The following is a 25947-nucleotide window of genomic DNA, read 5'->3' as shown; positions in this document are numbered from 1 at the left end:
GGCTGGCATCTTCAGAGGTGTAGCACCAAAAGACAGAGATCTCTGTCTGACACTGTGACACTGAGAGATCTCTGTCTTTTGGTGCCACACCTCTGAAGATGCCAGCCACAGCTGCTGGCGAAACGTCAGGAACTACAATGCCAAGACCACGGCAATACAGCCTGGAAAACCCACAACAACCATAGAACAGCACGTGTCTGCATATGTGCAGCTAAAGATCGCACAATAGGCCAAAACTCATGAAAATGGGGGGGAAAGTGGATCAGTTCCAAGCCAGCACTGGCCCACCTGGAACAAACAGTAAGGGAACCTCTTGGAACCAAAACTGAAATGGAAATTTTCTCGGTGCACACCCCTAATCACCACAGGGACATGTAGCCATTTGGCAGATGCGGATTCACTGAAGAAATTCAATTCAGAAGCACTGCAGGGTCTTGATTCTGATCAGGATTCCTATATGGGGGAGGGCTTCCAGGCTTCTCCCCACACCATTTTTCTAAGCTGAAGTGGTCCCAGGGGGCTGAATGCTTGCCTGTGTAGCCCTCCCACAGAATAATGGCCTGGGCAGTAAAGGCAGGTGCCTCTCCTCCCCCACACCTTGGTCCTGCTCCAAACTGGGCCCCTGAGGCACTTCTTGATAAATAAATCATATGTTGGCCCCAGAAACCTAATTAAAGGATTCCATAGTTGGGCCATTAGCAGAGTACATCATTTCCGTTTAAAGTGTGATTATAGGTAATGTGAGCTGGTTATGCTGGCTGGCTGGTGTATGTGTGGGTGTGCGCGTGCATGCGTGTGCAGGAGAGTAAATAACAAACCATAAACTTGTTTATATTTAGAAAAGGAAATAAGAGTTCTTTATTATAGGAACTCCATAGTATAGGAGGAGAGATAGATCCTATGTACCTGTCTAATCTAATGATGGGCATGGATGGCAGGGCAAGTCTTGCATCCATGGTAGCAAGATGGAGAGAAGGTAGAATGAGATATTTGCTGTGAAATAGCCAGGAAGAGAAGGATGTCATGAGGAGGAAGTCCTGAGAATAGCAATCTACACATCAAAGGATAGTCAGAGCAGTAAAGAGTAAACAGATGCCCTGACCTCTCTATTTTTCTAACTCTTTGGTTTGTCCACCTTTGAAACCTGAGGAAAGGGACAGCGCTCAGTGCTCCTCTTCTAACACTTCTGAATTAAGTTCCCATGGGGAACTTGCAGCTAGTGTCCCACTGCATGTTCCTGTGGCAATTGTGTGGTATATGTATTGTGTAGTTTGGCCCTAAGTGTGGCTGTCCTAAAGGTATCAAGGGAGTCCATAGTACAGGTAAGATTTGAAATGACTCATTCTCAAACAGTGCATTCCTAGGCTGAGTCACATTAATCAGTGTCCACTGAAGGTTCATTAAGGTTCATTAAATGTCCAGAGGTGGAAAAATGGTCTCCTGTCACAGTGCTGAAGTGAGCTTGCTGCATGTTGCCTTGATTCTGTGCTTTGGAATCTAGCAGAATGGGCCTTCCTCTGCCATTTTTTCTTTCTCTCTTTCACACAAGCACCTACACCTGCATGTGCAGCACTGAATATTCATTGACGGCTGCTTGGAGCTTCTGCCTCAAGCAGACAGTCTTTTGTGCTAGCTATTTCAGCTACCATAAACTCTGGGGTTCCCATCAGATTGAAATGAACCAGAGAGGTGTGCCAAAATTCCATCAGCGTGCTGGCTAATCCTGCCTTCAGTTTTGAAACAATCACAGGGTTTCTTGAAAGCATGAGGCCTAGGATTGGCATAGCACTTGTTATAATACCAGTTTTTGAAAACCATTACAGCAACCCTAAGTAGACTTACACCAATCTAAGCCCATCAACTTCAACAGTTTGGAAAGCATTATCTCTGCCTCGGATTGCATGGTGGGTTGCTTACCAGGCCCGTAACCACAGTGGAGCTTACAGGTGCAATATGCCACCCCAAATGTACCTTGTCCCACCAATTAGCGTTCCTGTATGTGCCCCTCTGGGTGGAGAGCAGCAGCTGATGCTGTGCAAGAGGACAGCTGGAAATTCTGCTGCTGCTGAATTTGAAATAGCCTTTTGTACAAATGATGAACATATGATTTCCAAAATGTATAAACTTTTGTTGAGGTCTGAGACAGAAGTAGAGCAAGTAAAAGAATGTATGACTAAATGGGCAAAAAAATATGGACATGATATATTAATGGAGCAAAGGGAAAATATGTGGACAAGAGGGCTGAAATTTACATTAAGCTCCAGTATTAAAGAAATTTTTTACAAAATGATGTATCGTTGGTATATGACTCCTGAAAAATTGGCTAGAATGTATAAGGGGGCGTCAAATGTATGTTGGAAATGTGCTAAACAAGAAGGGACATTTTTTGTATGTGGTGGACATGTAAGAAAGCAAAGAGTTTTTGGTTGCAGATACAATCATCGATTCAGAAGATTTTGAAGATTAAACTTCAGCTGAAACCACAGACTTTTCTGTTGGGAATAATGGACAGCCAGTTGGAAAAAAGCTTTAGAACTTTGTTTTTATATTTAATTACGGCGGCAAGAGTACTTTATGCGTAAAAGTGGAAAACTCCAACATTGCACGGTGGAAAAAAGTTTTGGGGTTTGTGTCAAATGGCAAAACTTACTGCATTGATTAGATAAAGGACTTCTTGACTGAATGGAAACCATCTATAAACTTTTTGCATGAAATGGATAACAAGGATTTGATGACATCTGGATTTATGGATTAAGAAACATGAACAATAGAAAAAAGAGGGAGTTTGTGACTAACCTAGAATAAGTGTGACTCTAGAAATGATACATACTTGTTGCGGAGAAAAAACTCAACCTGTAGTGTAATCTAGGGGTTTTTTTTTTCTTTTTAATTGTATAGATATATGTATTGTTAGTGTGTCTTATGTTTAGAATGTTGTGTTTTTTTTAATTCTCTATGTTTATTGTTTATAGTTTATAGCTATTATGTTATGGTTTATAGTTTATAGTTTAAATAAAGAAAATTCTACCTGGAAATTCTTCTGCTGCACCCAGTAGTCGCCAACTAGCTTACTGAGCTCCTGGGAGGAGGGCGCAGAAGTTCCCTTGCAGAGCAGAGCGGGGCTCTTGCTCCCTGCCTGCTCCCCCCTCCCTCCCTCCCTCCTGTGCTTCCAGCCAGCCCTTCTGCATGGGAAACACCACATGGGAAGACCACGTGAGTGTGCTTTCCAGAAAACGGGCACTCCACCCACATCGCCTCGTGGCTCATTGTGCAGGTAGGTGGGCAGCTGCCTCGTCGACATGGGCAGAGTCTTCCTTTAGACAATGGTGAGTGACTGAGAGGAGGGAGGTGGTAGGGATGTTGCTGGTGATGAGTGAGTAGAGGAGAGGGGGGACTAGCACCGGGGCTTTGCCCAGTGAGGCTGCAGCATTGGAAAATCTAATCCTTTTGGAAAGACCAGTGGAGGTTATAGGTTGCCACTGGGGGCTTCTTCCTCCCTGTGCCCTTGCTTCTCCTTATTTCCCTGCCTGTAACTTGCACTCTCCGTCACATCTCCACCCGTTCTCCTTTTCAGGGATGCCAGTTTGCCATTTTTCTTCTTAAAAAAATGGGACAGGAGACAATATGCAGAAGACCCCAGTTTTTTTCTAGTTTCAGTCTATTGCTTGCATGCTCCAAGCTGAGAGCTGTGATAGGAGTGTTTTAGGGGTAATTCTGCCTGATGTTTTGTTTTTAAATTATGTAACAACATTTTATTTATATACTACCCTTTAGGACAACTTAACACCCCACTCAGAGCAGTTTACAAAGTGTGTTATTATTATCCTCACAACAATCACCCTGTGAGGTGGGTGGGGCTGAGAGTGCTCTGAGAGAGCTGTGACTGACCCGTCACCCAGCTGGCTTCAAGCGGAGGAGTGGGGAATCAAACCTGGTTCTCCAGATTAGAGTTCTGCTGCTCTTAACCACTACACCATACAACTTCTGTACAACTGTACAGTACAACTTCTGCTTTTTCTTGTGAATATGGTTAAGCTAACAATGGGCTTAGATTGGAGTAACTCGGTTTAGGAATGGATTGCACTGGTCATGTTGCAAATGGCCATGCTTTTTGTATGTTTATCCTGCCCTTCTTCTAGTCTTTCCTCCTCCAGTTTACCCTCGCAGGTACCCTCTAAGGTAGGTTAGCTGAGAGGGAGTGATTGGCCTGAAGTCACCCTCTGACCTTTAAGGCACAGTGCAATTTTCCATGCAATTTTGTACTGCATCCTGTTGGCTTCTTCTTCTTCTTCTTAAAGTATGTCGAGTCCTTAAACAAATGAAAGTAGTTTCGTCAGTACATATGTCGACTATTCCTGACTAGATTGGAGAGACTGAGGGTGGGTCAGGGGGAGTTGAGCAGAATTTCCTTTCCAGTTTCCTCAGTCCAAGTACAAGATCATGGAATCTCCACTGATAAATCCCAGGGATCTATGACTGAGGAGGAGGCCCCAGGTTGAATCTTCTGTCTGGTACTGATTTTGAGCAACTTCTGCTAGCCTTCCTTACTGGGTTTTTTAAGGATTACAACTTAGAGCACTGAAAATGCTGTATAAATGTTAAAATATATTCTGCATGTCTAATAAACCTGAAACATGTTTTGACTTACTTGTTTATTTAGAAAAATAAACCAGGCATTTCAGTACAGACACACAAAGGGTTGCCCTCCCACTGGGCTTGTTTGCCCCCTCCCCCTAACAAAAATTTTCTGGCTACAGGCCTGCTTTCCAGCCAACTCAAAGGCTGTTGGTATTTATGTAATTTTCATATTCCTACTTTTAATTCATTTCTTAAGTACTGAAAACACCTATGGGGGGAAAGAATAAAGACCAGCTGTGAACTTTGTTTTTGGTGTATGCATTTGCGCACACTTAGGGGACGCTACTCTTTTGCTGTGATTATGATCCCATTAGTAACCTAGGGTTTACTTCACGTAACATTGTAATTTCTCCTTCTGCAATGAGTTTCACTGTTTTGTTCCACACATTTGTATGAAATGAAAGAGCCTTGTTCTTTTTTTTTTTCCTGGTATTGAATTTTTTGTTGTTCTAATTACAGCAATGTTTTAGAAAAGTATTTCCTTTATACAAACCTGAAAAATGAAAAAACGGAAGGGAGGTTAAATCTCCCAAGACAGAGGAGTCTGTGCAAGTGAAGATCATGCGCCTGCATTGTCTTGGCCTCATCCATGCTTGAGAGATGGTGGGTAGAGATGCTGCCCCCAATGCACATGCTGCAAGAGCCACAGAGGTGATATTTAAGGAGGCGGGTTGGGGAAGAGCATGAGCTGCCCCCACTGCCCCCCCCACTGCTACCACATGAGCTGACAGTGATGCTGGTGGGGAGGATTGGGAGATCCATCCTCCACCCCCATTTCCACTCCCCCCCCCACACCATGTAAGCTGTGGAGGAGCACAAGATGTCCCCTTACTACCCCTACCACTGTATGAGCTGTGGAGGCTAGGGTTGCTGGGTCCCTCAAGTCTCCCAGCGGGAGACTGGGATGCCGGCTCCTACTTCCTTGGTCCTCTGTCTGTTGTGACATCACTTCTGGGAGTGTCATCATCACGCAGGGTCAAAGGCACCCACGTGACAATGTCACGCATGCCGGGGAGGGCGGAGAGAGCGAACAGCTCTCTCTCGCCACCGCCACTGTGGCGCCTCTTGTCCCTGCTGGTGCAGGCAGCACAGGGGCAGTGGCAGCTGTGGCGAGAGAGTGAGCTGCAGTGGCCACAGCCTGCTCTCTCTCTCTCACCACTGAGGCCGCCATCCCTGTGCAGCCGGCACCGGCAGACACAAGGGGCGCAGCAGCAGTCGTGGTGGTGAAAGAGAGAGCAGGCTGTGGCCACCGCAGCTCACTCTCTCACTGCCACCATGCCCCTTGTCCCTGCCAGCACCGGCTGCACAGGGACAGCAGCGGCTGTGGCGAGAGAGTGGCCCACAGCTGCTGCAGCGGCAGTGGTGAGAGCGGCGTGCTCTTGCAACCACCGCCTGCTTTCTCTCTGCCACTGCTGCTGCTGCCCATTCTCACAGCACAGGAGCACACCCTGCACCCAGGGGCATGCCGTGCCTCTCAGGGAGGGAGCACCCCAGGGAGCATGCCCCCCTGCCGGCTAGGTAAGTGGGCGCGTGGTTGGAGGGTGGGATCGGGGAATCCCCTGCCCTGAGTGGGGGGATGGGAACCCTGGTGGAGGCAGTGGCAAGGTTGGAGGGTGTGGAAGGCATGGTAGCCTTTACACATTGTTGCATGAACTGCATAGGTGATGATGATGTGAGGGGGAGGAGGGAGGAGTGGGAGCCTTTGCTGTTCCCCCCACTACCATGAGAGCTGCAGAAGGGTGGCAATGCAGGCAGGTGGGCAAGGAAGGAGCAGTAGCCAATAAGTATATAGACCCGTGAACCTGAGGGGGGGATGGAATGGCCCCCCAAGAGTCTCATGGGTCCTCCGCTTGTCTCATTTCGTGCATTTTGAGGGAAACTTGGGAGAACCTACTAATCTGAGATAGTTTAGGCATACTGCCAAAAGTTAAAAGTGTGTTCATAAGATGGGCACATTTGATGAAGACATCTTTTCCATTTGTGCTGCAGCTTCTCTGAGTCAAGTGAGACTTGAACCTATGGGCCCCCTGATGGTGAGTAATAAGGCTTCAGGGGAGAGGGGTAGCATGCTTCCCTCCACTAGATAGTCCACTGATTAACCTGGACCTGATCATGCTATAAATACTTCAAAGTCAGGTCTGGGTCTTAGCCTGTGCAAACTTAATCTTGGTTGTGTGTGGCTAACTTAGTCTCTTCCTACATCTGCTGCTTCCAGCCCTCTTGGTGGCAGTCCCATATGAGAATAACATGTGGTTCCACTCTGAAAATATCAATAAGGAAGATTTGAGCAACTCTCACCTACATGACTGCAACATACAGAGGAATGGATCCAGACTAAATTTTCCACTAATGGAAGCAGAGGTATAATCCCTATCAATTCCACATTCGAGATGCTAATCCCTAGTTTGCTCTTTGTGCCATAACTGAAGGACCCCAGGAGCAGAATTTCAGGGAGATCAATATGCTACAGTGAAGGAGGAAGTGTGAACAGGAAAGGTCTATTCCACTGATGGAAGTGCCTTCTGGATCTAGACTAAGTGTCCTGCTAATAGAAGGCACTTCTGTTAGCAGGACACTTCGTCTAGATCCAGTCCATATACACCAACATATGATGAGACAGCAGGAAGGTGTTAACATAATTTATAAAGGTAACTTTGAAGGTGGTTTGAACCAACAAGTTAAGTGCCAGTGTGGTATAGGCCAACCAGATTGGTGTAGTGGTTACAGAGCTGGACTAGAACCAAGGAAGTCTGGGTACATCTACTCTCTGAAGTTTACACAGAGATTTTAGTTAGTCATTAACCTATTTCATAGGGCTGTGGTGAAGATCAGATGGGAAGGGAGAACTATGTATGGAGCCTTGGGGGAAATATCAAATAAATAAAAGATAGGTATTTTAAAATGAGACAGTTGTTATGTAGGAATGATCTCCCAAGGAACAGGTTTAGTGTAATTATGTTGAAATGGTTTTTAAAAAATTAGCCAAGATGATATTAATATAACTGACACTCAGTAGAGAAGTGTTGAATCACTGCCAAGTAATAAAAGGGTAATTAAATGCATGTGAAATCTGGGCTTCCTGCAAAGAAATACTAAAGAAATATGCGTGGAATAGAGATTCAACCACTTTGTGGCAAACAAACAAACAAAAACTCTGCCCCAAATATGCCTAACCACATCCTGTGGCAAAACCCAACAATGCAAATATTAAATGGTTTGTGATGTTTTTATGATTTCATGGTATCATTCTTAATTGAAAGCTGTCTGGAGCAGGACTCTGGAGAGGTATATGTCTCATTTGAATAATATTCCAGCTGTAGCAAGGAAGCTGCCAACAAGACTTGAGAGAGATAGCAGGTCTATACAAGAAGAGGTGGCTTTTCAACAACAGAATTTGTTTGTCAATCTACCCCTGTCCCCAGTATAGACTTTTGGTGGTCAAAAAACCCTCTTCCTCCCTTTTTCATCTGTGGAAAATCTGGTTATATCCAGCCTATATACATATGAAAAGAATAACTAACCCATTGTCTTGGTCAATTTAGCCAACAAGGGTTGCTTTTAAACTGTAATATACCCACAAATCAAAGTGATTGATGTTCTTGAAGAATCATCCTATGTGGTCTAAAGGCAGGGGAACAGGGCCATGAAACAGTAGTAGATACCACCACCTCCATGAGAAAGAGCTGTCCCTCCTATCAGAGGAAACACATTGGCTTGGTTCCATTGAAGTATCTCTGGAAACAAGTGGGTTTGAATTGCAAACCAGTAATGTCCTGCCTGAAAATCAGCAATCACGGTAAAATCTGCCCCCCATCCCAGATCCAAAATTCTAACAAAATTTTTCTTGGAGCACACCCCTAATTACATATAACCAAGTCTAAGTATATACATTTCCTTATATTCTTCCCTTTATTACCTTTGCTTATTTTCCTATTCCTTTCCCCTAATGTTTAACTTTAGATTGTAAACACCTTGGAAAGGGATATGTTTTTACTTCTGTTACTCCAGAAAGTACCAAGGCTGTAGAAATAACTAAAGATGGGCACGAACAGCAATCGGAATGAAAAAAAGCCACGGACAGCCCAATCAGCTGTTCGCAAACAGGCTGTTCGTGAGGCCCCACTCTAAACGAACAGGTGGTCATTGCAAGCCTCCTTCGTGGCTGTTCGTCTGGCACCTGCAATCAATTCCCTTGGCAACTGGAGGCAGGGACTGCCTGAACTCCTGCTGTTGCCCTGGAAACCCCAATCTAAGCCCAATTTAGCTTGATAGGCAGGTCTTCCTTTCAAGCGTGGAGCTCCAAATTTGTTACAAGGAAGCAAAGAGCAGGGGGGAGGGGGGCTCCCGGCTATGGTTTTGCAGACAGTGTAGAGGGAGAGACAGTTGTAGTTGGCATTTTGAGATAGAGACAGGGAGAGTGCACTGGAGCTTGAATTTTCTTTGTGTGTGGTGGGATAGGGATCTACTTCTTCAAGTTCCAGGGCTGCTGCCAGGCTCTGGGCCAAGCTATTATTTATTACTGGTACCTTTCCTGCTGCCTGCTCAGGTAAGGTTTCTGGGAGTGGTGCGATAGGGATCTTGATGGTTGGAGGAGAGCCTGCTGGCCCCCATGAACAATGAACAATGAACATGTTCGTGAACAGGTCATGTTCGCCAATGTCCGTTGTTCGTTGTTCATGGATGGCAACGAACAACGAACACCATGTTCATTTTTTTTCTGTTTGTGCCCATGCCTAGAAATAACTCTAATAAGAAATTATTATTTATTATCTTTGCTGACATAAAATGCTGAAAGGAGTTAGGATACAGGAGGGATTTTAAAATCCAGGAGAAGGAAAGCTCCAGCAAGCACAGCATCTTCTACTGTAGACTGTAAATTGGGGAGAGCCCTTAAAAACTAGAACTGAGCCCAAAGTTTGCACTTGAACATTGGAGGCTAAAAATAAAAAGCTTGGGCTGCGTCTGTGAAATGTTGCATGAAAGTGCTCCTCTTAGGTGCTGCAATCCAACATGCACCTATCTGAGAGTAAGCCTCACTGAAAATAGCAGGGCTTAATTTTTAGTAGACTTGCATAGGATTGCACTGCTGTTTTGCTCAAGGGAGCTTGACCCTTGAAAGCTTATACCCTGGAAATCCTTTAAAGTTTTAGGATTTAAAGCTGGCTTCACTGTTTGTAGCTCTAGCAGCAGCAGTGGCTGCTCTGCTGCTGCGTCTGGATGCCATTCTTCACCCAGCTCTGTCTTGCCAGGAATTCCAACTACCCGGATTTGGTACCTGTAATTTTCGTTTCCTGTTTTGCTCAAATTCGGGTTTGTGATCACAGACTATTTCCCAAATACTGCAACATAATTCATCTTCAGTTCTCTATTGGGTAATATTTTGCCAAGTTGATTTCTGAGGCATTAAACCCACTGAGGTTATAGCTGGAATTGATGACTGAAATCCATTCTGTTGCATTTTCTTAAAAAAGAATTAAACTCAGATCATTCCCATCAATTGAGGTATTTTGTCAATCTACCTCCCACCTCAATATATAAGCCACCTGATATCCTCAGCCTTCATTAGCCTCTCAGCCCACATCGTCTACTAGCAGTTTTTTCAATCTTCATTGATCTGTTTTCACATTATTGGCATTTCTCCAAATCTCTTTCCATTATTGATGAGCTTGGACTAGAAGAGTGCACATGAATCCCGCAAACAAACCATCATGAAAACTGGATCCATATTCATTTGCTACCATCCAAACTCATTGTCTTCATAATTGTGCATTCTGTTCCCAAGTTCACTACCATGCTGCTTGGAGGGAAGGAGCATGTATGGAAAAGACAGTCCTAATAAAACTAGTACATTTCTTTAGCTTATGTACTTTGGTTGTGCAAGCTTGAGAAAGTAATCTTTGCTTTAACAGCCTTTCACCATTAAGGAAAGTTGGATCTCCTTCCTTTCCTTTCCTTCACAGAGACACTGCCTCTGGAGTCTTTTGTTTTGTAACAAAATGGCTTTTCTTGCTGCTGCTGCTGCCACCACTACCTAAGGAGCTTGGCTCCTCAATGTCACTTCACCTCAGCTATGGATATTTTTCATTAACGTTGCATGGAAACTACAGGGAAATTGCTTGATGCCAAGATGCCAGCAGCCTACCAGCTCTACAGCATTCTTCAGAGTAAGTTGGGGCCCCAGGAATTTTGCCCCCTGATCCCCTCTTGGTAGCTCTGCTCTTTCAGAAAGAGTACAACCCCCTCCAGGTCAGACTGATTCCTCAGCGCTCAATAAGTTTTGCCCTTGATCAACAGCATCTTAACCTTGTCTGAACTGAGCTTCGGTGTATTGTCCTCATCTGTACCATTATCTCCTCCAGGTATTTGTTCATGTATATGCCAGATCATTATGTGGTGCAGCTGTGTGTCTCAGCATACAACCGCTGCTCTAAGAAATTCTATTCAGTCTTTTCTTTCATTTGAACATGTCTGGGTATTGTATAATTTGATGAAAATCCTGCCTTCCATGATGCTCAGTCGGCTTCTTCCATTATTTCACTGTTCAATTAAAGTTTTAAAAAATAAGTCTCATTTGGTATTGCTTTTTCAGCACTGACTGTTTCAGCAGTCAGCATCTATTTAATTATCAGACTGAAAAGATCTATTATTTATCGGTACCTCTTGTCATCACTTTTTCATACAGCCTCATAAAATAACCCACAGAAGACCAAGATCACAGTGTAAATTTAATAACTATTTAGGGCTGACAATTTTTTTTAAAGCTGCCGATGTAACATTCATTAATGAGGACTGCCAAATCTTTGTTGATGCTCTGGCATGCTCCCTTGATCCAAATGATTTTTAATTGAGAAATTGATCTTTAAAACCAGAGTTTGAAAAGGTGTGAGGGTGTCGTTATTGTTATGTGTGGGTTTCTAATGTGGCTCTGTGAGAATGATTTGGGCAGGGGAGGCAATTGGAAATTGTTCCATCTGTCCCAGAGGTGTTTCTTCTGACTAACGATAACAATAACATTCAATTTATATACTGCCCTTCAGGGCAACTTAACGTCCACTCAGAGCGGTTTATAAGGTGTGTAATTATCCTCACGACAATCACCCTGTGATAGGGTTGCCAGGCCCCCTCAATCTCCCAGTGGGGGATTGGGGCCTGGCTCTTACCTTTGAGCAGGGGAGGAGCGCATGCGTTGTTACCAGAACTGCTCTTTATTATAAGGGGAAATTAGCTTTAGCAGTCTGTAACTTAAATTTAGCGCGGATCTTAACCTATGTCTACGGAGGTCCCGATCCCAGACACTCTAGTGAAAAAGAGGCAGACTACAAATAGGTTCCAAACACGTGTATTCAGTGTGGCGTAAGCCTAAACTTGCACAAGCATACAAAGAACATACAAGACCTAAGAAATACAGAGTGGGAAATATAGAGACTTTCGCATTAGCGGGTTCCCAACGATGATAAGGGAAATACTCACAATCCTGGAGCGAAGCAGAGACACAGCAGTGAGGGTGGCCCAATGCCAGCACTGGGACCACAGACGGACAGCGAGGGGTTCTGGATAGGATGGCACGAGCCACGGACAGCAGGGGGGGGGGTCTGGATAGGAATGGCCTAAGCACCGAGTGGTCTGAGAGACCAGCTTAAATACCCCAAAACGTACCCTGGGGCTGGTGCTGTACTTGGTGGTTCTCACAGTTTAAAACAAAGGTTCTAATGGGTTACTGAATGGCTTGGATGGGCCACTTTGGTAATCGGATTGTGATAAGTGACACCTCAGGAAGAGGGGACAAAAGAGGGAGGGGGAAATCCAAGTGGGCTGAAAGGATGTTCCAGCGGACAGGGCTTGTCCTGATGTCATCAGCTCTGGAATGCGGAGGTTTCTTTGAGATGCATTCTCTAAGTGCTTGGGATGGTCGGCACTTAGTTCCTTCTCCTGGGCGGCTCCTAAGATATGCAGAGCGGGGCGAGGTACTCTCGCTGCGGACGTGGTGTGCCCGCTTCGCCGAAATGGCTTCCCAAAGCAGTCTTTTCCTCTGGGTTTTCTGGCTGCCTGAGAACATGGATGCCGGCTGGGCATAGCTGGGGCTGGATAGCAGGCTGCCCGGTAGCGAGGGCAAGCTTGGGGACCGACCCGCGGGAGGCTCCAGGCGGGAACTGACCAGGGAGCGCCTAGCCAGGCTCGCTGGAGGTTTCCCCGGCAGGCGCCCGGCTGCTAGCAGCGGCTTGGGCCCATATGAGGCAGGCTTCCATGGAGGCAGGGGAAACAGCACACAAAACACAGTCCAAAGCAGGGAGCAGGCACAGTCCGTGGCAGATGGCAGTGCAGGCACAGGGCATACTTGTAACACAGTCCAAACACACACTGGGAAATCCAGATATAGGTCAGGGCAGGGCTGCCCAGAAAAAGAGTCCTTTGTGCAATTATCCAAACATGGAGTCAGTAAACTGCACAGTCTATTGCAGCAGCAGGGTAATTAAACAGCAGGCAGGAAACTGACACGTGTATCAGAACACACACGTGCAGGGCAGTCTTTGGTGCAGCAGTAAAACAACAACGCAGGAAACTTTAACACAGTTCATGGCAGGCTTTAAAGCAGGAGAGGGGGCCTACTTGGCAACAGCGTGCTCCTGCAAGCACGCGCACTCCCACAAGCGCACTCCTGCAAGCGTCATCATGCAGCCCTGAGAGCGCACCCATGCTCCACAGGGGCTTGGGTTGGGGGCCGCTGCGGAGTGCAGGAATGCTCCTGCTCTCCACAGCAGCCCAAAATGCACCCACGGATCAGACCCATTTTGAGGCACTGTGGAGTGTGGAAGTGCTGCTATGCTCCACAGTGACCCAAAACATTTCCAATCCGTGCAAAAATGGGCCTGATCCATGCCCATTTTGGCATGGATCAGGCCTGTTTTGGCCTGCTGCAGAGCGCAGGAGCACTCCCACGCTCCACAGCAGCCCTGATCCAGGCCAAAACAGGCCCGATCCTGGTGGCTGCTGCATGCAGGAGTGCGCAGCACTGCAAGGGAGCATGCACGGAAGGTGTGCACCCTCCACTGGCCAGGTAAGTGGAGGTGGGGGTGGGGTGGGGTGGGGAGTCCCCCGCCCCCACTGGGAATCTGGCATCCCTACCCTGTGAGAGCTGAGAGAGCCCTGAAGTGCTGTTACTGACCCAGCAGCTGCTCTCCAAGACTTCAGACCAAAGTCTTTCCTAGTCCTATTTAGCATTACTGATGTTCTAGGCACTATACAGAATAGCTAGACAATACCCTCGCAGAGTAATAATGGTAGGAATATTGTGATATTATACAAACCGGGTTTTTATGCTTTTCCTGTTTGTTGGCAAGCATCTGTATACCATTATCATGATACTAAGCAAGGATATATTTCAGGACAAAGGGTTGGATCCAACCAGCTTTTCCACTGGTGAAAAAGGGAGGAGGGATCCATTTTGACCACCCAGAAAGGCTATGCTATGGATTGCAGGACTTTCATTAATAAAAGCCATGGAGGATGCATGAAATATAACAAGGAACAGGGCTTTTTTGAGGGGGAACACTCCAGAATGCTGTTCTGGAAGCTCTAGAATCTGCCCACGTGATTCCTTCTTCCTTTGGCCCTCTGGGCTCTGCAGAGGAGGTTGAGCTGCTTTAAGTTCGTTCTGCTTTCTTGAGTGAGTGAGAGAGAGAAAGAGAGAGAGCTGGGGCCCGGCACAAGCTCTGCTGAGGAGGCACAGCTGCTTTGAGTTCATTCTGCTGAGTGTGTGTGTGAGAGAGAGAGAGAGTACAAGCAGAGCTGCTGGGGTCGGCTCTGCAGAGGAGGTTTAGCTGCTTTGAGTTCATTCTGCTTTTTTCCCATTCATGAGTGAGAGAGAGAGAGAGAGAGAGAGAGAGAGAGAGAGAGAGAGAGAGAGAGGTGGGGCCCGGCAAAAGCTCTGCAGAGGAGACTTAGCTGCTTTGAGTTCATTCTGCTTTTTTCATTCCTCTGTGAGTGAGAGTGAGAGAGAGAGAGAGAGAGAGTGCAAACAGAGCTGCTGGGGCCAGCTCTCCAGAGAAGGCCAAGCTGCATTGAGTTGATTCTTTCATTTCATTCAGGGGTTTCTGTGTGCTGTTTGAGTTCATTCTGTTTTATTTTCATTGGTGGGGGGGGGCTGTGTGTGTATGTGTGCTGCTTTGAGTTCATTTCAGGGGGTGGGGCTATATGTGCGTGCGTGCGTGCCACTTTGAGTTCATTCTGCTTTCTTTTCATGGGGGTTGGGTGGGGCTCTGTGTGTGTGTGTGTGTGTTGCTTTCATTCTTTTGTTGACTGAAGTTGACATTGTTATGGTTCCCACAGCTTCTGAATACAAATTGGTTCTGTGTTAGTTAAATATATCAGTTATGGTTATTTGTATTAGTTAAAATATCAGTTATGGTTATTCCAGTTTTATGCTAGGAATGGATAGCTGTGTCCAAGTCACAGAAGGCTTTCATCAATATATTCATCAGCATATAGGTATTCTTATGTCTTAATAGCTGTAACTCTAATGGTTCTCCCTACCCTCAGCTGATTACCATCAATGAAATTGCAGTGTACATATGGGTGTTAAGGAAGTTTTTATGAATATTGTTTGTCTGGGACATTGGAATATTTATGAGCATTTCACAATGTCACAACAGCTTAAAGAGTTCCACCACCTCTTTTCCCAGAAAAAAAGCCCTGACAAGGAGAAAAACTGGGTGAGAGTGAGTGATAAAACTGGCTGGATCCAACCCATTGGGAAAAATATACTGTCAGGGAGACCTTAAAATGAATCCAGGCATCTGGCACCAGAACTACAGTAGATCAGAGAAAAGGAACTGGTGGTCTTTTTTTACTGCTTTAGAAATGGGCCATGTTTGTTTGTGTTTAATCTTTTAATTCCATTCCCAGTGCTATGCCGTCTCTTCCCTTTCTCTTGATGGTTGTGTTTTGTCTTCAGCTCCGGGCTTTTCTAACCAGATTTGATCAAGCACATGAAGCATATTATTCATTTCTGCACGAGGAACAGTTCTCTTGAGAGTCATTGTACCACTTTTGAGTATAGGATTGCCAGTGCAGGATTCTCACTTATACTCTTCTAAATCCATTGAAGTCAGTGGGTTTAGAAGGGTATAACTCTGTTTAGGATTGCACCGTGCATTGACTAAATGCACTACCAAGTTTAGGAAAATTGCACATAGAGAACCTGTACATCAGGCTGAGAATTGAGTTAGAACTCTTCTCCATAATATGTTATCGCCCTGCATGAAAGGTGGTTTTTACATGGGGGGAGGGAGGATGTTTAAGAAAGCCATCGAGGGATTTACGTTTCTGAACTAGGCCTTGCTCACATTCTTTAAACCAAAGCAAATAAATTCACCAGAATACTTTTATGCATGAAAGACATTTGTTCTTCCAGGTTGTTAGAAGCTCTTCAATGGTGGAACAATTTCCAGCTGGGCTTCCGCAGTCAGAAGCATTGATTGTAAGATTAGACCCCCCCCCCTCCATGAAATTACATTTACAATAATTATGCAAAATTACTCCAGCAAAATCGTATTTTAACCCAACTGTTATCTGCCGATAGTAAAATGCAAGAGCCTAAATCTCACCTGGTTTGGCCTCAGGTTTCCTGGAAACCAGCCTTAGATGGCATCAATTTGAACCAAATAAACAGATTGGATTCCAGTTACTAAAAAATGCCTTATTTATCCAATGACAGCCAAGATATTTATATTTCCTGTCAAGAAACGAATCATTCCAATTCTTTTTATAGTGCCTCTAAAACTATCATCCTGACATGTTCTTCAACACCGCAGCAACTGCCTTGTTGAAAAATATTCACACGTTCACAAGATCCAGTGTAGTATAGTGGTTAGAGTGTCAGATGAGAATCTGGCAGACCAGATGATTTCACTCATTCTTTCATACTCTGCCACATGCTTTAAAAGCCTCAAGGTGGCAAATAACAACCAAAACCCATACAGTCAAGTCAATAAAATACATTGCAACAGTTTTAAAACTAACAACAACATAAATAACAATTGCTGATCCATAAAAGCAGCCAGTTCCACAAATCTAGAAGAAAATTCTAAGGGGTATACTGGGGTGATATCAAGCAGGGCAAAGCGAACCCTGTGGAGCTAGCAAAGCCGCAGGTCCTGCTTGGTTCTAAGCTGGGCTGTGGCAACAATGGCAGTATGTGTCACTCTTTGTTCCTGGCCACCAGTGGCCCTCTGGGGCAGCCGCCCACCAGGAATTTTTCACCTAAGTTAAAGGGCCAATCTGTCCCTGACCTTTTCTGAAATGCTTACCGGAACAACATGGTTTTTAACTGAACAAAACCAGAGTGGGTCTGCTGAATTTCAGTAGGGAAGGAGTATTGAAAATAAGGGCACAACCAATGTAAATGCCCTGTGTACTGGGCCAGCCAACTTAATGTGAGACAATGCATTCAGAGAAAGGCCTCATCTGATGATGGGAAAGCAAAAGTAGGAAGCAGTCTCTGAGAAATTCTGGACCCAAATCCATGTGTCGTTCACAGTATACTACCCTCTTAACTTCCTTCTCTGTGCTGTACTATTTCCCTGTCAACCTTATATTCCTATTTCTTATTTTTCATGCTGTGGGGGCCTCTCTCTTAAGCACATCTTTATTCATTTGCTTGCTTCCTCCTTGTTCACACAGGTGCCTCTGCTTCCTCACCACCTTGTCTTCTTTCTCTCATTCTTTATCATTCTTTTCTCAGCCTGGTCATGCAGGTCTTTATGTTTCAAACTGAATCCATAAGGGTATTTTCACACAAGATTTAAAGGAGCATGTCTGTTCTATTTGTGAAGCAACTTTAAAACCCACTGTAACGTTTTGCTTATATTTTTGGAACCCACCCTGTAATGATTTGCTGTTTGTTTTTTTACCTTTTGAACCTTTTACTTTGGACCTTAAATTCAGCTTCTCCTTACATTACCTTAAACTTATACCATAGGAGATCCCTGTTCGTAATAAATACTCCTTATATTTCCATTCACATAGAGCTTAGGTGCTCTCTACCTGACCCAGGTTTATACCTCAAGAACACCTTCCCTTTTGTGTATGTGTGACGTTTATATTGCTGCCTCCCTGACTCCATCAAAAGGCTTTCACTGCCACCGAAGGCTTTCACCTTAGACCACCTTGTCATAACATAATTACAGGAAAGCTTTGTTATAGATGGTAGTTTGACAGAACGCTCAGCACATGAGGGTGGTTGTGAGGTAAAATAAAGGATCTTTCTCTTTAAAAAGTAGAATTTATTTAATAGTACATAAGCATGATGGTTGCAGAGTTTTGATAAGCGTATTGGTTTCAGAATATTTCTTAAACTTGGTGGTTGCAAGGTTCACTAACAGAATAAATTCCACACACAGATAAAGATTCACTCAGGCCTTTCCACACAGCTTGCTTGAACTAGTTAAGTCAATTTCTCCCTCAGATAGACACAAACTTTCCCTCTCAGGTGCACACAGTTTTCCTGACTTCAACAGAATTTCTCAGAACGCTACACAGATACACTCTCAGAAACACAGTTTCATTGAATTTGGCAGAATAAATACTTCTCTCAAAAACACACAGTTCAGGCTTAAGACAGATTGCTTTACTGAACTAGAATAAAAATCCACTTTCAGACTTCCACACAGGTTGCCTGCTTTACTCAGAATGAACACTTTCTCTGGGCACAGTAACTAAAAAAGTGCAGTTCACTCTGCCAGACAATCAAATTACACTCCATTCACCCATCCACCCCCTGCTTCTTTTCTCAGGGGACTGAATTTAACAGCAACAACTTAAAAAACACACACACATTAACTAGAATAAAACAGAAATTAAATGCATTACATGCAATACATTACACTCACATTAATGAGAGTGTGCATTGGTAGTACCAACAGCTATCCTTTAGGGCCATCTAATTTTTTATTTTAAAAAAGCACTGTTCATAAGTGAGGTTTAGGCATCTCATAAGCATACGATGGCTTATAAACAAACCATTGCTTGCACATCTTACAACAGGCATTGTCTTGAAAGGGGCATTCTTCTCTATTTCAGGGGAAAGGAACGCTTGATTAGTGAACAGCAACTTTGTTTTTAATTCATCAAAAGCCTTTTAATCAATCCATGTCACTGATCATCAAATACACTTTTCAACTGGGCTTTCCTTTTCCCATTCTACTTGATTATTTAAATAAAAAATTCAAGCCTCATGACTAGAAAGGTCACAAATCTTCCCTGCTCCACTATTGACTTTTTTTTCATTTAAGATATTTTAAGAAACTACTGTTCTTCCAGGACCACTTAAGTCCAAGGAGTGTGTGTATGTAATAATATAGTCAATAATCACAATTTTAGAACTCCTCAAAATAGTACAGGGCTTGCAGACTCTAATTCTAGACCCCCAAAGAGATACTCATCCCCACAAAATACTCAGTCTCTTCTACATGCAAGTAAGGTGGATGCTCAACTCACCTCCTTTGGAAGGTCATTTAAGAACAGAAGGGCAGATACCATGACAATTAAGCATTGAAATGAAGGCTTCCCAAACCAAGAAGTTTTTAACTGAGCTCCACGTACAACTGAAAGAGGCCAGGAACCCAGCAGCCCAATGGTTTCCGTGCCTGTCATCAACAAATGGAGGTTTGTTGTGGCATCTAGAGGAGGAGGTGGCATGATACTCAAAAAATGAAAAAGGATGTATTGAAATGGAATGTATAATGAGAATGAATGTGGGTAATTCAGAACATAAGGAAACAAAAAATGAAGATGTTGAACCTCAGTATTTGGTAGATAGCCTTCAGTGTTTTTTAAAAATTAGTATATGTTTGCCAATATTCTGAAATGCTTCCCCTTTACAAAAAAATCAAAATTGAAGTTGTTTTGTTTGGGCTTTTGATCCAGGTTTTTCTTGGAAATTGTTGATGACATTTTCTTTGAGGAAAACTGAGAGTCTCCTGGGACCAGCTGAGCTCATTAGCCCAAGAAAAACCCCATTGTTAGCTCACTGCTGTTGTTCAGGTGCTGGCAATCTCAGTCAATTCCCGGGCAAATATTATTGGCACTGCATGTACACTGTGCTGGTGTGATGCATTCCGCATTTTGTTCCTGCATAATCACGAAGCTGTGAAAGGTAGATGTTTCTTCGGCGTGTTTCCTCAACCTGGAGAGGAAGCATAAAACTATGAATCACAAGCGTGAGCATGGGAAGGATCACAAAAGCAAATCAACCCAAATCCAAGCAAGTCAGATGATAGAAACCAACTGAGAAATCATATTGCTTTATCTTACAATGTTATACCGAAAGTCTATTCCTAATAGGAAGTTTGCAATAAGCCCTTGGCCTCCTGTTTGCAGGCCCTAAGGTGCAAGGGTGGATGCAGAGCAACCACCATTTCCCCAGGGCTCAGTGGCTCCCAGCAGCCTCTTTGGGGCTGGGTGGGTGGCCAGTGAATTCAAATTGCCCAGTAGCCAGTCAGCAGCAGGCTGGCCAGGTTTGGCAGGGCTGGCGGCCAGGAGCTCACAGTCTCCAGTCAGATCCACTGGCAGGGGGTAAATTCCTGAGGCAGCTGGGCCCTGCCAGCGCTCAGTTTTGATCAGCCTCCCACCCATCCGTCCCTTGTCTTAGGATTTATTTCAGCACTTGGTGAAGCTGAGGTTTCATTCATGGAGTAGTATCTGGGTTTTTCGCACAGTTCTGGCAGGCTCTTTGGGCTTGTTTTTATTAACTTTGTCACAAATTGAGGCAGTGACAGTTTTGGCATTGGACATAGATCCTTTGAAAGGAAAAAACAGCCTGTGAGCACTCTTTACCCATAACCAGGGATTGCCTTAAGGGATCCTGGGGGTTATGCATAGCAGGGACAAGCCCAGCTCAGGGCCTATTGGGACATGCTTGCTCACTCCCAGGTGGCAGGGGACCCATGCAGAGGTTTGTGCCATGTGGAATCCCACTTACTGTCACCCCATGGTTTCTGCCCCCCTCAGCAGGCAGGTGGAGGGGGCAAGGGGGTCAGCAGCTGGCAGGCAGGTCAGCCGATGTTTGGATCTGAGCCCCATGCTGTGCCAAAGTTCCATAAACAATAAAGTTGTGGTCTTCTAAGTCCAGCAAGTTGTCTCTGTGTATTCTCTCACCCTACTCCCACCCCTAGAGATGGTCCCTCAAACAATCAAGCATAACTCTATGAATTTATATCCCATTTTTCTTTCCATTGGGTCCCCAAAATAGCTTACAAAATTGTTCTCCTCTCCTTCATTTTATCCTCACACCCACCACAATCCTGCGAGGTAGGTTAGACTGAACGAGAGTGATTGGCACAAGGTCACCCAGCAAGCTTCTAGGGCAGAGTGGAAATCTGAACCAGATTCTAGTCCAGTCCTCAAACCACCACATTATGCTGCCTCTCCAATACCTGGATGGGACAGATGTGCTAAATAAAGAAATACAAAAGAAGATCAGGCCAATGGCACAAGAAAGGGAAAATATTTATATATTTAATACTCCAGTTTTAAAAATCCCCTTTATGTTTTGCCAAACAGAGGTATCTGTTAGTGTATGTATGTTTTTAAATATATAAAAATCTTATATACATCTTATATGTTAAAATATATCTTATCTGTTAGCTTTTCCTCCTGTTAAAGGAACACGGAAAAGTTAACAGATTCCCTTAAAGAACACACAGGGAATTTGGGAATTTTAAAAACTAACACACACATATATATGGCCTTGGTTTTTTAAAATCTTTCTGCGATTGGTTCAGCCCCCTTATTTGGTCTCTAAATAAAGAAATACCATCCTTGTTCTCATTGGCTCAACCCTGGCAGAACTGGGATTCAAAGACAGAAGTGGCAACTGCAAAATAGGCAGCTGAGAATCTAACACCATAAGGCAGAAAGGCTAAACTACAGAGTTTTCCCCTCTCATTTGAAAGGTGGATTGCTGAGTTAAAACAGAGAGGAGGCAATTGCTCCCTATAGCAGCAGGCATTCAGAGGCAAGCTGTCATTTCTCATCTAGGCTGGAAAGCATCAAACATCTGTCCTACTCCGAAATTAATAGGAGGGTGCCCTCTAGTCCTCCCAGCAGCTGTCTTGAGGTTTGGCAGAATTAAATTCCGTTATCATTGCAGTGCAAAGGGAGTTTGGTTTTTGGATTCATGGTTGTGAATAAAGAGATGATCGGCATCCGTTTCAGTAGCAGAAATACTCTTTTTCCCCGTGGAGAAGTCGCTGCGCTCTCTAGAGGCCCGTTGTCTGATGGCCTAATTACCCTGCCAGAAGTTTCAGAAATAATGATTATCTCATGATTGTGCTGGATTTCCAAAGCCATTCCCCATTTACCGGGACTGAGATTGTAACAGTGTAACTGTGAAGCAGTGAAACATTCTGTTTGCTTCAGTTGGTTTATAATATTTAATTAATTGGCTGATGATAAGACTAATCAAGGATGATGGATTAAGCCTCTTCTACGTGGGCTTGTAAATCCCTTTAAAGAGCACATTCGCAGCTTGGGCGTGCTATTAGGCCCATGATGTAAATGCTGGTCTTCTCTGTAGCATGTAGTGCCTTTAGAGGGCAACCATAAACAGGCCTAAAGTTGAATACTACTCGGACTATTCCATAGAGCTTATTCTCAAGCAGTACTCCCCCCACCTCCCCAGGTGTAGGTACTGTAGGCTCTGGTATATCTTAGGAATGATCTGTGTCTGATTAAGGAGTGAGGGCCAAGCTATAAGTGACGAATGACACTTGAACGGCAAGTGGATTGAGTGGAGGGCAAGTGAACAGGGAGAAATACACTTGCCGTTCAAGTGTCATTCGTCACTTGTAGCTTGGCCCTGAATGAAGAGAGTTTATTCAGGAACTACAACTTTGAGAGAGAACAGAGAAATCGAATACGTACTAATTACCTTGCTAAACTGGGAGAGAGGGACTTCTGGGAAGAAGCAGGAAGTAGCCTAAGAATACCAATCTGGAGACGTGCAAGAAGGACAGAAGAGAAGAGGAGAAAAGGATCCTACCTTGGCTATCTAGCTGTCAGATTTGCTGCCCCCTGCAGGTATTTTGTGTCTTCTGTCTTTTCTATACACAAGATATTGTATTTCCAACAGGTTCTAGGGTTACCAGTCCCCTAGTAGTGGTGGGAGATCCCCCACTTTCACTCTCCACCCCCACCCCACCCTGGCTGGGAGTGACATCATCGCACATCCCAAGAGCACTCCCATGCTTTGCAGTGGGCCAATTTGGGCCCCAAACGGGCCTCACTGTGAAGCATACATGTGTTGTTGTGCCATTGCAATGACGTCACCTGGAAGTGTCATCATCGCACAGGTGCAAGACACACAGAGAAGGCGAGTGCCAGGTACCTTCCCTCCTGCTGGGAAGGCAAGGAGACCTGATAACCCTAGTTGGTATTCATATATATGGTTGCACTGATTTCCACCAATTTCCTCCTCAGGACTTGGGAGAGCTCCCCCAAAAGGGTCTGGTACTCAGTGAGTACTGCCACAAATAAAGCCCTGCTCTCAGGACAATATTCTTAGGATTGTTCTGTTAGCCAACTTCAACTGATGTGCCAGCTGTGGAACGTCTTTGAGAGATGATTTAGCCACAGTTATCCATTCATAGATTACTTCCAGATCAGACTCCTGTGGTGCTTGCAACATAACAGGCCTTCCTTTGGACACCGCTCAGGCAATTCACTCAGTCCCAGAATGAAGCCACAAGGCTGCTTACAGGCTAAGGATCATACATTAAGAACCCAAAAGATTAAATAAATCTAGATTAAAGGGCCCAGTATTAAAATTGCTGAATAAAGGACATAAATACATATAAAGGACATAAATATATATCAATATACAAGAATAAGTGTATTTATTACAAATTAGTTTTAAAACAATTAAAGGCCCAAATATAGCCTCGATTCAGATTAAAATCATACAGCAATCTCAAATAAAGACGTTATGCAACCCTGACCAAATGTGTTTCAGCCTTATGACCTTCCTTAGTGGTCAAGCATAGTTATTACACATTACTCCAGGGACAATGAAATAATATTACAATAATTTATCAACATAGGGCTAAGTTGGACTAATATTTTAAAAGAAGGGAAGGGGAAAAATTATTTTCATTATTAAATTTGGTGTTATACATATAAAGTATATTAAAATTATATATATATGTGTATATATATATATATATATAATTAAAGTATATTAAAATTAATAATGAAAATAAGGCCAAGAGACAGGAGAGATTCTCAGACAGGATGGTGGCAATTGGTTGCTTTAGTGGTTTAACAATTGTTCAAAACAAATGACATGCAATGAAGTAAGCATTTTCAGAACATCGTTCTTCCAATCAGAACCCTTTTTCCAATAAGGGGGGAGGGGGCTGTGTGAACAATTAACATCAGAGAGAAATCTGACACAGAGGTGGAGGTGCATAAAGGATCAAACAAAAACAAGCCAAATAAATGAGCTTTCACTTCTAAAAAGATCAGGAGCAAGGCGAGAGTGCAAAAAGGGTCACAGCTAGGGACCTCTGGAGATGATTTGAACCACAATTGCACATTCATATGGGAGAAGGCAGATAAAGGACATTCGTAGATAAAGAATGTGCCACTGTGAAGGATTTTCATATGGCCTGTTGAGACACTCAAGATGGTGTACATTTATGTTCTGCAGGCATGGAGACAAAGCAGCTCAGTCCTAGGACTATGTGCAACCAGGTAGAACCCTATTGGCCTCTTATGTCTCCCAAAAGCTGTGGAGTTGATGCAGTAACTCCTTCCGGCCATTGCCTGTAGTGGTGTTACAATGCTGTTCAATGTAGGTCAGCAGTTTTGTCCTCAAAAAGCCACCATGATGGCCCACAGACAGGGCCGGCGCACTCATGGAGCCAGGTAGGCGGTGGCCTCGGGTGCGAGGGCACTGGAGGGGCGCCAGAGGACGTGTTGGGGGTGGAGGCACGCGCAGCGAAGCTGGCATGACTGGGCTGCAGCTATTGCTGCAGCCAGCCAGCCCCGTGCTGCCGCCGCCGCTGCCACATGCCCCAGCCGGGCGCAGCCTCCACGCGCCGCCCCAGCAGCGGCTCGTGGCTCCTGCGCCCGGCTGGGGCGTGTGGCAGCGGCGGCAGCATGGGGCTGGCTTGTGCGCTCCTCCGCTCCCACACTCCCTGGCTGGGCGCAGAAGCCGCAAGCCGTTGCTGGGGCGGTGCGCGGAGCAGCATCCGTGCACCACTCCAACAGCGGCTCGGGGCTTCTGCGCCCAGCTGGGGCGTGTGGCAGCGGCAGCGGCATGGGGCTGGCTGGCTGCAGCTACTGCTGCAGCCAGTCACACCAGCTCTGCTGCACGCTCCTCCACCCCCACACACCCCAGCCAGGTGCAGAAGCTGCGAGCAGCTGCTGGGGCAGCGTGCGGAGCATGGATAAGCTTCCGCGCGCCACCCCATCCATCTTGCACTGCATGATGATGTCACGTCATCACACAGTCAGAGGTGTGCACGTGCACAGCGCGTGCACTCATGGCCGCAGGCGCCAGAAACTCTGGCACTGGCCCTGCCCACAGAATAAGGCACTAGGGTGATACTAGGAGAATCTATGCATTATGGTAGAAGCACAAACCCTGCTCATTTCGTCTGAGAACAGATGCTAGGGTTAGATTATGGGTTTCTTCCCCAGAGAACTGACGAAAGGATTGAAGCATTTTTGCTCATGGTGTACACACCCATCACAGCATTATCTCTGTTCATGAGGTTTTGTAGTGCACAAAAACAGCAAAAATTGATTTGACCAGAATGAGTCTCTATCCCTGGGGAAATGACACATCTCTTATAGCGCCTTCCACTCTCTTGAAAATTACTATCTGTCCACTCCTAAGCCTTGATGGGGTTGTCCAAATGTGTGCCTTCATGGAAACTGGCTGTTCCTATTTACTGACAATGCTAAAATACTATTTATATGAAAAGGCAGATTTTGGAGAAGGCTTACATTGTGTTACCTTTTACTTTTGGAAGGCATTTTTTTCCTCTAGCTGACAAAAACTATGATTTTCTCTTTTGTGCTTATCACAGTACGGTCAGCGAGGCAATTTTGTGTGAAAGGGAAAAGCTATTGAAAAGGTCCACAAAATCTATGAAATAGTCTTTCATGCAAAGTTGACATAAATTATCCCTTTCAATTCAACTCCCTAAAAGCCGTTAATGTGCGAGCGCTTCCATAGCGTAACCGCAAATTAAGTTTTTCTACTCTGGCTGTTTTATCAATCCGAAGATACAGTAGAAAATCTACTAC

This window comes from Eublepharis macularius, chromosome 10 (genome assembly GCF_028583425.1).
Source record: "Eublepharis macularius isolate TG4126 chromosome 10, MPM_Emac_v1.0, whole genome shotgun sequence".
NCBI classification, from domain to species: Eukaryota; Metazoa; Chordata; class Lepidosauria; order Squamata; family Eublepharidae; genus Eublepharis; species Eublepharis macularius.
The sequence above is the reverse complement of the archived record's forward strand: the minus strand, read 5'-3'. Positions refer to the sequence as shown.